General features: G+C 42.0%; 1 protein-coding gene across 1 annotated transcript in view; it reads left to right on the forward strand.

The window, feature by feature from the left end:
* The window catches only part of LOC135463214 (dynein axonemal heavy chain 6-like), a 437090-nt gene that overhangs the window by 38408 nt on the left and 385868 nt on the right, over positions 1 to 12814 (forward strand). The gene's annotated exons all lie outside the window — the stretch shown is intronic.

Consider the following 12814-nt stretch of genomic DNA (forward strand, 5'->3'; position numbering starts at 1 on the left):
AAGTAACTTAAACTGTGGTTAGCTATTCAACGGGGACATATCATTATTTATACATTAGATCATATCTCCAATAACACTGCCCCGAGTGCGATGTCGCTAGAAGCACAGACAGGTTTGCGGTGAAAAGTACTGTCTAGATTGTAAAGTATTTTACGTAGCGGAGCTTAAGTACTACATCAAGCCTATGAAGTCTTCAAAACCGAAATGCAATTATCTCTGTTACGATTTTGAAACCAAATTCGACACAGGTGTGCATATCCCCAATTAATGCGTGGCGCACACCGTCTGCGAACGCTGTATAGATATATCCGACATGAATATACGTTGCAACGCTTAGGGCGAGAGACAATTTGTGTTCAAAGGAGAGACAACTGCAGATGGCTTTTGTTCTTGGCTGCTCAGCCCCGCTAATCGCGGTTATACATGTGTCGCGCACAATTTTAAAGGTTTCGACGGTACTTTTGTACTAGAGTACTTGGCTCAAAGCGGCGTTAAACCTGAAATGCACCAATACTACGTGTCAGATGTGGATATTTTACGAAGCAGTTGCCTGAAATATCGCAAACTTATTCTGCATCTGAGCAAGCTCCAGACAGGTGATACAGCTTCATGAGGGGTAAGATCCATTTATGTCAAGAAAACTGGCGAGCTTCTGTTTTTCGATGTATAAACACTTGTTTTTGAAAGATAATACCGTCACGCGCGTACCCGCAGATGGTATCATGGAAAACCAATATTACCACGTATCCATGCTCTGGTTGAAATGGTTGGAATATATAGCGGAGCAAACCTGGCGAGCTATACACATACAGCATGACTTGAACAAGGGTGAGAAAACAATGGGCGGTTATAGACTACACGGTTGGGCCGCAGAAACGAATACGATATACAATTTTGTAAGAGATTTTTATCACGGTTGTCCTGTTCATTATTCCCCGACCTAGTAATCCAAAATCGCGCGTGACCGTGGGTGAACTGTACAACAAAACCCAGAAACAAAAGGCATACTTTAAAAACCGAGGACTCAACTTTATACGTGTATGGGTGTGTCATTTTAACGACGCCATGGAAAAGGATGAAGAATTGCGAGAGTTTGTAGCGAAGCAGGACATACAGACCAGGCTCGATCCGCGCGACGCGCGACAGTTGGCCTGGAAGATGTATTATCAAATCAGTGGAAGGGTACCCTTAACAGTTTATGGGGAAAGACAAGTCAAAGAGCGGATTTGATAAAGACCACCTTCGTGATTGAGTTGGCTGATTTTTATGACCTACTGTTTTCGCAGACGAAGACGGTGTTAGATGTGGATCTGGTGTCTGCAAAGGTGCTTTTAGTGGACTGGATCGACAAGAAGCACTTTCACCCCACACCGGTTAGCTCTAACCTCGCCGCGTTTATAACCGTTCAAAGCTAGATTGCGCTTGTATTCGATGCTGGAAACTCTAGATCGTCGCGTGAATTACTTCCACATTGATTCCATTGTGTTTTGTTCCAAACCCGGAGAAAGTGAACCCCCATTGTCCGATTTCTTGGGCGGCCTAACTTTTTGGGCGGAACTAGGTCCGGGCATCTTTATGGAAACGTTTTGCAGGGGCAGTCCGAACAAACACTGGCAAAGAAATGTGCAAAATTAGGGGTTTCACCCTCAACTGCCAAAACAGCTTAAGCTTTTGAGATTGTAAAAAGACTTTGAGACTGTGAAAAGCATGGTGAGAAATGCACACACTGTAAGTCTGAGAGGTCCAAGTGTAAAAGGTGTCTGTCACGTGTCTCCATCATTATAGATCATACGATTTGTCGAAACTAAGAGACCATGACTGTCTATATTCGGGAGAGAAATCAGCGATTATAAAGCCTGCTATAACAAGCAGGTGATCTGTGACGGATTCGCCATTTGGATATTAAACATTTAGGTTTATTCTATATGCACATTGTCTTGGTGGAAATAAAGAGAAAAAAGAAAAACAAACAAATTATACCACTTACTCCATTTTTGAGTTGCACATATCTGTCTGTGTCAAACGGCATTCTAGAATACACCAAGACAAACACGTGTTCGTGGCGTGCACGCCTATTTCAATTATTTCATTCTTTCATAAAGCCAGGTATTATACATGAAGTCTAAATCTATCAAAGATAAATGAAAAATATTAAAATGTTTCGCCACAAAGTCATGCACACGTACATCGTTATCGGCTTTATTCGAAGTAAACATATGAACAATTGTTGACATACGTACACCTATATATCTGTGTGACAAATAAAAATTACAATATTGACCCCAAACTCTGAAAGCTGGCCCTTGTATACGTTCGTTATTGCAGGACCAAGACAGGTATTATCGGAAAGAAAGTTCTCTGTGAAGTAGTGGCCGTCCGCAGGAATCGAAACTCAGCATTGCCATAATGGCCCATATACATGATTATCCAGTGCTGACCTCTCCGCCGTATGGTATCTGTGTTCCACACGTACGCATTTTCACAATCCAGGTATCCCGTGCGTACAAACAGCGGAAAACAGCGGACGCCCAATGACGTCGTCCGTCATCAGCGTGAAGTCGTCTTTGGATCTGGTCAGCTTGATTTTGATGTCCACCCCATTTAACACGTGTATGCCCGTGTTCATGGTAAATCCCGTTCGTTGAGCAAACCCCGCATTGTCGGCTCCAAGGACCGATATGACATGCAGCGTCCTTGTATCACACAATGGTCGAGAGCTGAGAATTCTTCGCTTTACTACCTTAACAAGTTTTCTGTGTAGGCTCTATAGAGGTAGGTGTTTGTGCTCGAGGAAACTAATCTGTCCGACAGGTTGATATCGACTTGTGAGAACAGAGAGTGTAGGCAATTGTTCACAGGACCGACATTTACAGCTGGATGTAGATTAGAACCATCGACTTTCACTATCTTGCCCCCCCCCCCCCCCCCCCACCACGTACAGATGCGTGTTGGCCAAATCTAATTACAAATCCCCAAGCGATGCTATGTGGAATTCTATGGGACCGTGTTCTCAGACGAGGAGACTGGTAGATGTTCAATCCATTGGCCTTCTTCGATACTTGCTAGGGTACAAGGGCATGATAAATCGTCCACCAGAGCCATGTTCACTACGAAAATATGTCCCGACGCGCGCGTCTCCTTTGTCCCACTCGTCCTCATCTGCTTCGAGCAGCAGTCGTACATCTATTTATCGTGCGCCGCCTTTGAGCGGCTGCAGCTGGCACGACTAAAAATGGATTACTGGCTTTCTGAACTAAAACATCGCCAACTTGTTAGCTCTCTTGGCCGCTGATCGTTGAATATTTTCCCCAGACAAAACATCGCAGGTAATTTTCAAATCTGTGCACAGGACCTGCTTCCCCAATGTCTTTGCACCTCTCGAAACGAGCGGATTGGCGGATGTGAAAAGTTCCGATAGGATGGAGCTTATACCATGTCTTCTATGGTAGGGAGCCCCGGTATATATCCGTACACCCCCACCGGCCTGTGCGTGATCATCATTTACGTGGGCTTTGTCGTCGCTGCGATAAGGCACTCGCATGAATAAGTGTTGTGAACGTTTTGGTCGAAAATGTAGTGTAACGGTTACCTTTCCGCTTTCGAATGGCAAGATTTCACCGTGTCTTGTCTTATGTCAGTTTCTACTGTGCTAAAAATCTTCCTTGGAATATTCGTCGTCTTATGACTGAAAAATTGTTAAGGACGACGTTAAACCCAAGCACTCACTACTCACTCCTTTGAATGTGGTAGTATTTGACGTTGTCGTAAGATATCGTAGCGTTTTGCCCATATATGCCCTTGACTGGCACAATTCAGGAGGGGTACCTGTTTGTCTCCGAATATTTGAGGTGTTATGATGTCTGTGTAAATGTACAGAGAACGGAAAACGTGCTTGACATCTATAACCAATGTGTGTGACCAATGTACGTTCCTGCATAGTACAGATTATGCTCAAGGACCAAAAGTTGTGGTAGAGTTTCACTAAACCACACTTTCGTAGCCGGGTCTGGAACTATGCCAGCTGTGCTCTACGCGTGTGAGAATTGTAATTTAATTTACTTCCTTCCTCAAAAACATGCCAGATGTTTCCAGGGACTGCTTTTCACCCCGCACAATGCCCTCGGCCATCTTGTGATGGCCAGTTTCTAGGACGAGTAGGTTCTTCCTAATCAAAACGCTGAGAATTTTTTTCGCTTAGCAATATTAAAGGATACGGATAAGGATAATGCAATTCCACCAAACCGACTTCCCATTCACCTTCCAGTTTGACAGGCTGGGGTACCCGCGTCGTAAAACTTGTGAGCGTATTTTTTGAGAAATATTTGAGGGAGCTGTTACTCAGTAGAGTGACGTGAAACATGCTGGGTCTAGAGCTGTCGGAAATTAATTGTCCTTAGTTAAACGGGTCTGTGTGTATTTAACAGGCGTCCCACTTCAAGTGTCTCAATACTTCTAACGCTCCAACCCGGTGATCTCTGACCTGAGGACGTTGTGGGCACGCGCTGCGGGCTATGCATTACCCACTAGCTCCTGAGGCACGTTGATTTCCCGGAGAAATAATAAAAACATAATATTTAGTATTAGCGTCGTGTTTCACATCATTTTCTATTCATATTTATTAAGTACTTAAAACCATTTTCATCATATTTTTCTACGGCGGGACTCGTGTGAAATAGGATACACGTGTGTTTTCGGAAAGTGTACGTATATAGGCCTACTGTGTATATTGTCACTGATAAAGCCGGAGTATTCTGTAGATATCTTACGAATGTCGAGTCTTTGTACAACATGACGATTTCAAGGATTGGAGTGGCTATATTTACAAGCTAAAATTCACAGAGAACATTTGGCTAACCGAGACTGTGGGCTTCCATTCCCAAGTAGTTACCACGTAAACACAGCATAATGTCTCCCACAAGTTTAAAGTCCTGGTCATGCTTGTTTTTACGTTTCCCACGTAAATGGGACAGTGTTCAAGATCATCATGGTCACAAACTTCACCGTGGTCAAAGAAGATCACAGACATTAGTGACGTCACAGCCACAGCGGTGACAAGAGCCATGATTGTCGCCTAGATCGGCGACTGGACGCGTGGATGTCTCCAGTGTTAACACTGTATGCCTGTCCTGTAACATGACATTGACTACTTGGCATTGAAATTAAAAGTCTTCCTATGTTGTCTTCTTTTCATTGCCTTGTCACTGATGCAAATGTCCAAAGGCTTCTCTGCGTTGAAATGTCCAGATATGGTCAATCTTCAAATGCTTAGGTTTACTGATTGGAAAACATCGATGATTTTACACAGCAAATGCTTTCTTTGTTATCAGCATAGTAAGATACATAGCTGAAAAGTATGATATTATAACATAAATCAACTGAAGTCTTTAAACCAAAACCTTCTCCGATACTCATCGTTTCCAACAAATACGACCTACATGTACCCTGAGGCTTAAGCACTCAGTCAAGGAGTATTCGGTCGTTCTGGTGGACTCTGTGGCTTAGGCACTCGAACAGGGAGTATTCGGTTGATCTGGTGGACGCTGTGGCGTGAGCACTTGGACAGGGAATATTCGGCGGTTCTGGTGGACACTGTGGCGTGAACACTTGGACAGGCAGTATTCCGCCGTTCTGGTGGAGTCTGTGGCGTGAGCACTTGAACAGGGAATATTCGGCGGTTCTGGTGGACACTTGGACAGGGAATATTCTGCGGTTCTTGTAGACGCCGTGGCTTAAGTACTCGGAGTATTCGTCGTTCTGGTGGACGCTGTGGCATAAATACTCGGACAGAGACTGTTCAGCTGTTCGGGTGGAGTCTGTGGCTTGAGCACTCGGACAAAGAGTATTCGGTCGTTCTGGTGAACGCTGTGGCTTAAGTACTCAAACAGGGAGTATTCGGTCGTTCTGGTGGACGCTGTGGCTTGAGCACTTGAACAGGGAATATTCGGCGGCTTTTGTAGACGCTGTGGCTTAAGTACTCGGAGTATTCAGCCGTTCTGGTGGAGGCTGTGGCGTGATCACTTGGACAGGGAGTATTCGGCGATTCTTGTAGACGCTGTGGCTTAAGCACTCGGAGTATTTCGTGGATGCTGTGGTTTAAGTACTCGGATAAGGAGTATTCGGCCGTCCTGGTGGACGATGTGGCTTAAGTACTCGGACAGGGAGTATTGGGCGGTTTTGGTGGAGACTTTGGCTTTAGCACTCGGACAGGGAGTATTGGCTGTTCTTGTAGACGCTGTGGGTTAAGTACTCGGACAGGAGTATTCGGCCGTTCTGGTGGACAATGTGGCTTAAGCAGGTGGACCTGGAGTATTCGATCGTTTTGGTGGACGCTGTGGCGTGAGCACTTGGACAGGGAGTATTGGGCGGTTGTGGTGGACACTGTGGCTTTAGCACTCGGACAGGGAGTATTGGGCGGTTCTTGTAGACGCTGTGGCTTAAGCACTCGGATAGGGAGTATTCGGCCGTTCTGGTGGACGATGTGGCTTAAGCACTCGGACAGGAAGTATTCGAGCGTTCTGGCTGACGCTGTGGCTTAAGCACTCGGATAGGGAGTATTCGGCCGTTCTGGTGGACGATGTGACTTAAGCACTCGGACAGGGAGTATTCGGTCGTTCTGGTGGATGCTGTGGCAAAAAGCAACAGCTTAGATACATGTTTTCATACATGAAGTGAGGTCAAGATCACCTACCATCTATATCAAATCGCATGCATGAAAATTGGGATGTGTAACAGTCATCTAACGAAGGCTGTGGTTTGCTTTGGCTTTTTTCCATCATTAAAACTAAACTTTATCGTATAGGAGATAATGTCTTACCAAACACTGTTTAACACATATAAATAAATAAAGAAAAAAATAACGTACTTTTAGACACACATCGTTATGGGTAAAGAGCGTAGTGATACTTTGGGTGTCTTCAGAACGGATTTGTCGATAAATCAATCAATCAACCAGTCAATCAGCGAACGTTATAGCAGTTGGTACTTTGGTACATAGCAATACGTTTGTTGGTAATGATTTGTCTTCCATTACCATGACACGCGTCACAAATCACGTGTGGGAAATTTCGTCCGTTACTTGCCAAAACTCAATAGATCACTATTCCCAATAAACGAAATACTGTTTCCCAAAAACACTCTTTATTTTCATTCTGACAGCGGTTATGCTCTATACGGGAGGTATATTATTTCTAATAGCCAAAGAGATCGTACGTACATGCTCGTCGCACAGTTTACCAGCGAAACAAGCACGTACATCGAAATATTGTTGTTTTTTGTCGCTGTTTCTTTTGAGAAATACGTGCATCAAATGAAAAGCTTGAGAAAAACGTGCATCAAACGTAAAGCTTAAGGAATAAGAGCATCAAACGTATGGCTTGGAAGATATGTGATTCAAACATATGACCTTGACAGACATGTGCATTAAACGTATATCTCAAGAAATGTGTCCATCAAATGTATAAGCTTAAGAAATGTGTGCATCAAACGTACAGTTTGGGAAGTACGGGATGCAAAGCAAGACACATGTATTAAAAGTGTAGCTTAAGAAATGTGAGCATCAACCGTCTAGCTTGAGAAATGTGTGCATCAAAAGTATACAATTCAGAAAAACGTTAATGGCCGAGAAATACTTGCAATAGGCGTGTGAGTTTCGTAAATGTGTGCATCACTCGTATTAGCTAGAGGAATTTGTGCACTGAGCTTGAGAACTTTGAGCCAGAGAATGTATACATCAGAGGCATATGCTTGAGAGATGTGCGCACCAAGGGCATGCACTTGAAATTGTGTGCATCAAACGCATGGGCTTGAGAAAAGTGTGCATCAGACGTATAAGCTTAATATATGTATACATAAGAAAAGTGTGCATCAGACGTATAAGCTTAATATATGTATACATAAGAAAAGGGTGCATCAGACGTATAAGCTTAATATATGTATACATAAGAAAATGGTGCATCAGACCTATGATGGTGGGAGGAAAGCGGGCAGAACACGGGGGAAGCCCACGACAATCCGCAGGTTCCTGACAAACCTTCCCGCGTCCTCAGTGAATTAAGTATTGGTTTAAATCTATCTTATCTGTAATCAGCACACTTTACTGGACAAAACTTTTATGCTAACACAAGACAAATGACAACTGGAAGGTACGTAAGAAAGATTGAGATCCTGGAATCATTACAAAATGATCCTAAAGTGTATGTACATATATCCCACGTACAATTCTTGGCACACTATACTGCAGTTATTTTAGGACTATGGAAGGTTCTTTCAGCTTTTTCACAACGGTGCCTTGTTTCACGGGTTGGTGTACTTTCACGTCGTGTGAAACTGAAATCTGCTCAGTTTCACACGTCTTCTCTCTGGTCGCCTCCTCAGGATAAAGTTTAGAGTTAAGATTACACTGACAACCAAGGTTATTATTGGAGTAAAAATTCACCCTTCCATAACAAACTGTACACAATAATCCCAACTATACAATGGTTGAATTATACAGAAAGTCCAGCATCACCTGCAACGAAATCTGACAAACACCAGATCCAATATAAAAGAAACTAATAATCACAGAGCAGTACAAGAGCACATATGGACGCAAGAGAACGGACAGCGGGGTGTTAGAACCTGTGGCCATAACAACTCCGATCAGTACGCTCGCTAAGTACATCAATGACGCCGTCAGAAAGAACATGCAAATAATCATACTGACACAAAACGTCAGAAAGCAGGAAATACGGAATGTAAATCCGCACCACTGCGAACGAAAGATTTTAAACAGTACCCCGAAGAGAATCTGGGTAATTACTATAACAACGGACATAACATGGTCGTGAGGAAGAATCATGCACTGAGCATCCCACGGAAGTTTAAGGTCTTCGTTTTGTGAAAAAGAGTAAAGCAGGGCAAAGCACGGGCAGATGATGATAAACAATTATACGTCTCTATAACACAAGTGAGTAGCTTTGACACAGTGGACTGCATAATACTGTAAGATGTCACAGGACGCCTCTCATGGTTTATTTGTCTTCTGGAGTTTCAGCTTAAAATTGATCATGTGAAATGTTCTAATGTGGCCATTGCAAATGTCAAACGTTGGTCTACCGCAGTGCAAAAACTGGCATAAACAACTGGCAAAACACTGGCACTGTTAAAGTACGATAGTGGGAAATGTGAAAAGCTTGCTATCGTACTTGGCGAACACTGGTCAAAGAAAATGGGAAACACACGATAATAAAGTAATGACCATCCCATACAATGTGTCAATGTACACTGTACAAGGTTTTGGTTTATTTATTTATTTATTTATTTATTTATTTATTTTTTTGATTGGTGTTTTTATGTCGTACTTAAGAATATTTCATTTATACGACGGAGGCCAGCATTATGGTTGGAAAGGAGGAAACCGGGCATAGCCCGAGGGAAACCCACGCCCATGCGCAGGTTGCTGACAAACCTTCCCACGTACGGACGGAAAATTTAACGTTTGGGGCCGCCAACCTGTGAAACAAAATTCAAAGGCGGTTTTCACTGATGTCGGAGAGATATAGGTGTGTATTCCATAACAAATATAGAGTTACAAAACAGTCCAAGATCATATATACAGAGAAGTGTCATATGTTTGAAGACAGACAACGGACAAATAATGAGGAGCAATTGAATCAAACGATTATTTCTGTAATCCTATAATAAACACATCTCCTTTTTTCACTAAACATAGTGTTTATGAATAAACACCAGTCCGCGTTTACAAACCTAAACATCAATGTGTTTAGAAACGAAACTTAGCGTGCAGCTCAAATGTAGAACTGTGTTTCTATATGTAATTTAAGCACCGCGTTTAAGTGGCGGGTCGTGGCTAAAATGGCCATAATGCTACATTTACTTCAGCAATCAATTCCTAAACTTAACCAGGCGAGGAGAAATTTGATGATTCCACTGTAAGACTAACATTCAGCTTCGCTTAAGTGCTTCTAGAGCAAAAAAGGTGACTTACATATACAGATGGGCTATTTAGTGAAGTGTTCCAACGCGCGTCATTCTACGCTCTTAACTGTATGACCAAGCTCCAGTTAGGTTTTGCAAATCTAAAACTTAAAGTGGTTTTTGTATTAAATGCTAGTTATGAGAGGAAAATATTCTAGGAATAAATACAGTTTATTTGTCGAGGTACTACCGTCTTTGTCGACTTTTAGCAACAAACACTCATGCATTCATGCAAAACGCACATATTTTCATTTTTTGGCGCCAAGGCCAAAGTTGTAGGATTTTATGCAAGTATTATACACGTATGTATAAAAACGCGCTATCATTTAAGCACATTCCACTGTATCAGTATATCTAAGCAGATCCGAGACGTCGGTGCATCTATGTAAGTCGCTTTCTTCATTGCGATCTTTAGAGGTTCACAACCAGTCGACGCGAGAATACGAGAATATGATATTCAATCTGCCTATTAAGGTAGCCTTCTGGGCAGGGCATACCCTAAGTCTCCTTACAGCCATGATAGCTGGTTGGGAACCTGCATTTGGCAGGGTACTGACGAACTTATTTACGTTGGACCTACCTATATCCACACAGTAGTCAACGAACATGAGAATGCGTAAGTGATCATATTTGTCTTGTCGACAGCTTATTATCACCAAGAACAAACGACCTTTGACAGCGGGAATGTATAAAGCCCATGTCCAGTGTTGTATTTATAAGGGATATAAGTGTGAGTGTTTACAGTTCGTCGGCTCACCAATACATTACTATGGTCTGTTTCTTTTAGCGAGTCGCCTATATTCAACTATCTGTAAAACCATACTTGCCACCAAAATTGCCTTTTGTCATGGACACGTAACAACACAAGCTCTACACGTGGATATTTTGGAAGTTCATATTCTTGCAAGGAGAATGAAGTTAGAATACTTTTTCTAATTCATAATGTAAAAGGCCATAAGCTTGGTTTTGACAGCAAAACCCAGTGGATCGGGTGACGTCATAATTATTAAAAAACCACTGGCATTCTGGATATTGGGGTTCAACATGTCCGACGGAGGTCGACACACGTTACCTAAAGTGCCATCACCTTAACTGCAAACCCTGTTACTGACACGTCCACATCTGAAATTGTTTACACGTTTCAGTATGATATAACCTTAATAAATGAATTTTAGTGTATCTGTTGTAGTATATGATCTCACGGCAGCATAGTTTTAAAGATGGGTGTTAGGAAATTAAAGCGATGTTATCTATTCGCCATAAACAATAGTTTGTGTTGTGATACGGAGTGGAGTTTGTTCTAACCGCTTGTAAGTGCATGTGTTGTAAAACAAATTATCCCTCACGCCCATTGTTCTAACCGCTTGTAAGTGCAGCCATTACAAAACAAATTACACTTCACGCCCATTGTTCTAACCGCTTGTAAGTCCAGCTGTTATAAAACAAATAACACTTCACGCCCAATGTTCTAACCGCTTTTAAGTGCAGCCATTATAAAACAAATTACACTTCATGCCCAATGTTCTAACCGCTTGTAAGTGCAGCCATTATAAAACAAATTACACTTCACGCCCAATGTTCTAACCGCTTGAAAGTGCAACCATTATAAAACAAATTACACTTCACGCCCATTTTTCTAACCGCTTGTAAGTCCAGCTGTTATAAAACAAATAACACTTCACGCCCAATGTTCTAACCGCTTGTAAGTACAGCCATTATAAAACAAATTACACTTCATGCCCAATGTTCTAACCGCTTGTAAGTGCAGCCATTATAAAACAAATAACACTTCACGCCCAATGTTCTAACCGCTTGTAAGTGCAGCCATTATAAAACAAATAACACTTCACGCCCAATGTTCTAACCGCTTGTAAGTGCAACCATTATAAAACAAATTACACTTCACGCCCATTGTTCTAACCGCTTGTAAGTGCAGCCATTATAAAACAAATTACACTTCACCCCCAATGTTCTAACCGCCTGTAAGTGCAGCCAATATAAAACAAATTACACTTCACGCCCAATGTTCTAACCGCTTGTAAGTGCAGCTGTTATAAAACAAATAACACTTCACGCCTATTGTTCTAACCGCTATTAAGTGCAGCCATTATAAAACAAATTACACTTCACGCCCATTGTCCAGCATGCTACATGCTTTTGAATAATTATGGCGTCACCTAAGGCAAAGAGTTCTTGGTGTCGAAAATTAACTTATGGAGTTAAACGTTATGAAATAGAAAAAAAAGTATTCTAGCTGCATTTTCTTTGTTATAACATTGGTGTTCAACATGTCAGTGTGTAGAGCTTGTGTAGTTGCGTGTCACTGACAAAAGGTAATTTTGGTGGAAAGTATGACTGATTTTACAGACAACTGAATATAGGCGACTCGCTGAAAGAAACACACTATAAAATGTAACCACTAGACCGCACTGTAAATGTCGTCTCATATCAAATACATCAAAACACATTTCTACCCATAAAATTGTGGCATCAACTCATAGGAAATGTAAAGACTTGTTGTGTATGAACGATACTGGCAAAGACTTTGTTTCGATTAGTGGCAGCATAAATTTCATAAAACAAGATCAAGATCTTTGCTGCAATGCTATAGAATCATGTCTTGTTTCTGTACAAAAAGAGGCTTAAAATGTGTCTTTTCTCATTTTTTGTTAACAATTGAAATACTTCCGGTCAACAACTAATCGACTGTCCCATTACGAGGGAAAAAGCAGCGAAACAAACCAGAACAATGAGCAACACAAACCAAAAAAGAACTATGAAATTATACAAAGTGAGAAATTAGGAACGGTTCTATGCATGGAAAAGCAATGAGCAGTTT

This window comes from Liolophura sinensis, chromosome 2 (assembly GCF_032854445.1).
Source record: "Liolophura sinensis isolate JHLJ2023 chromosome 2, CUHK_Ljap_v2, whole genome shotgun sequence".
Classification (NCBI taxonomy): Eukaryota; Metazoa; Mollusca; class Polyplacophora; order Chitonida; family Chitonidae; genus Liolophura; species Liolophura sinensis.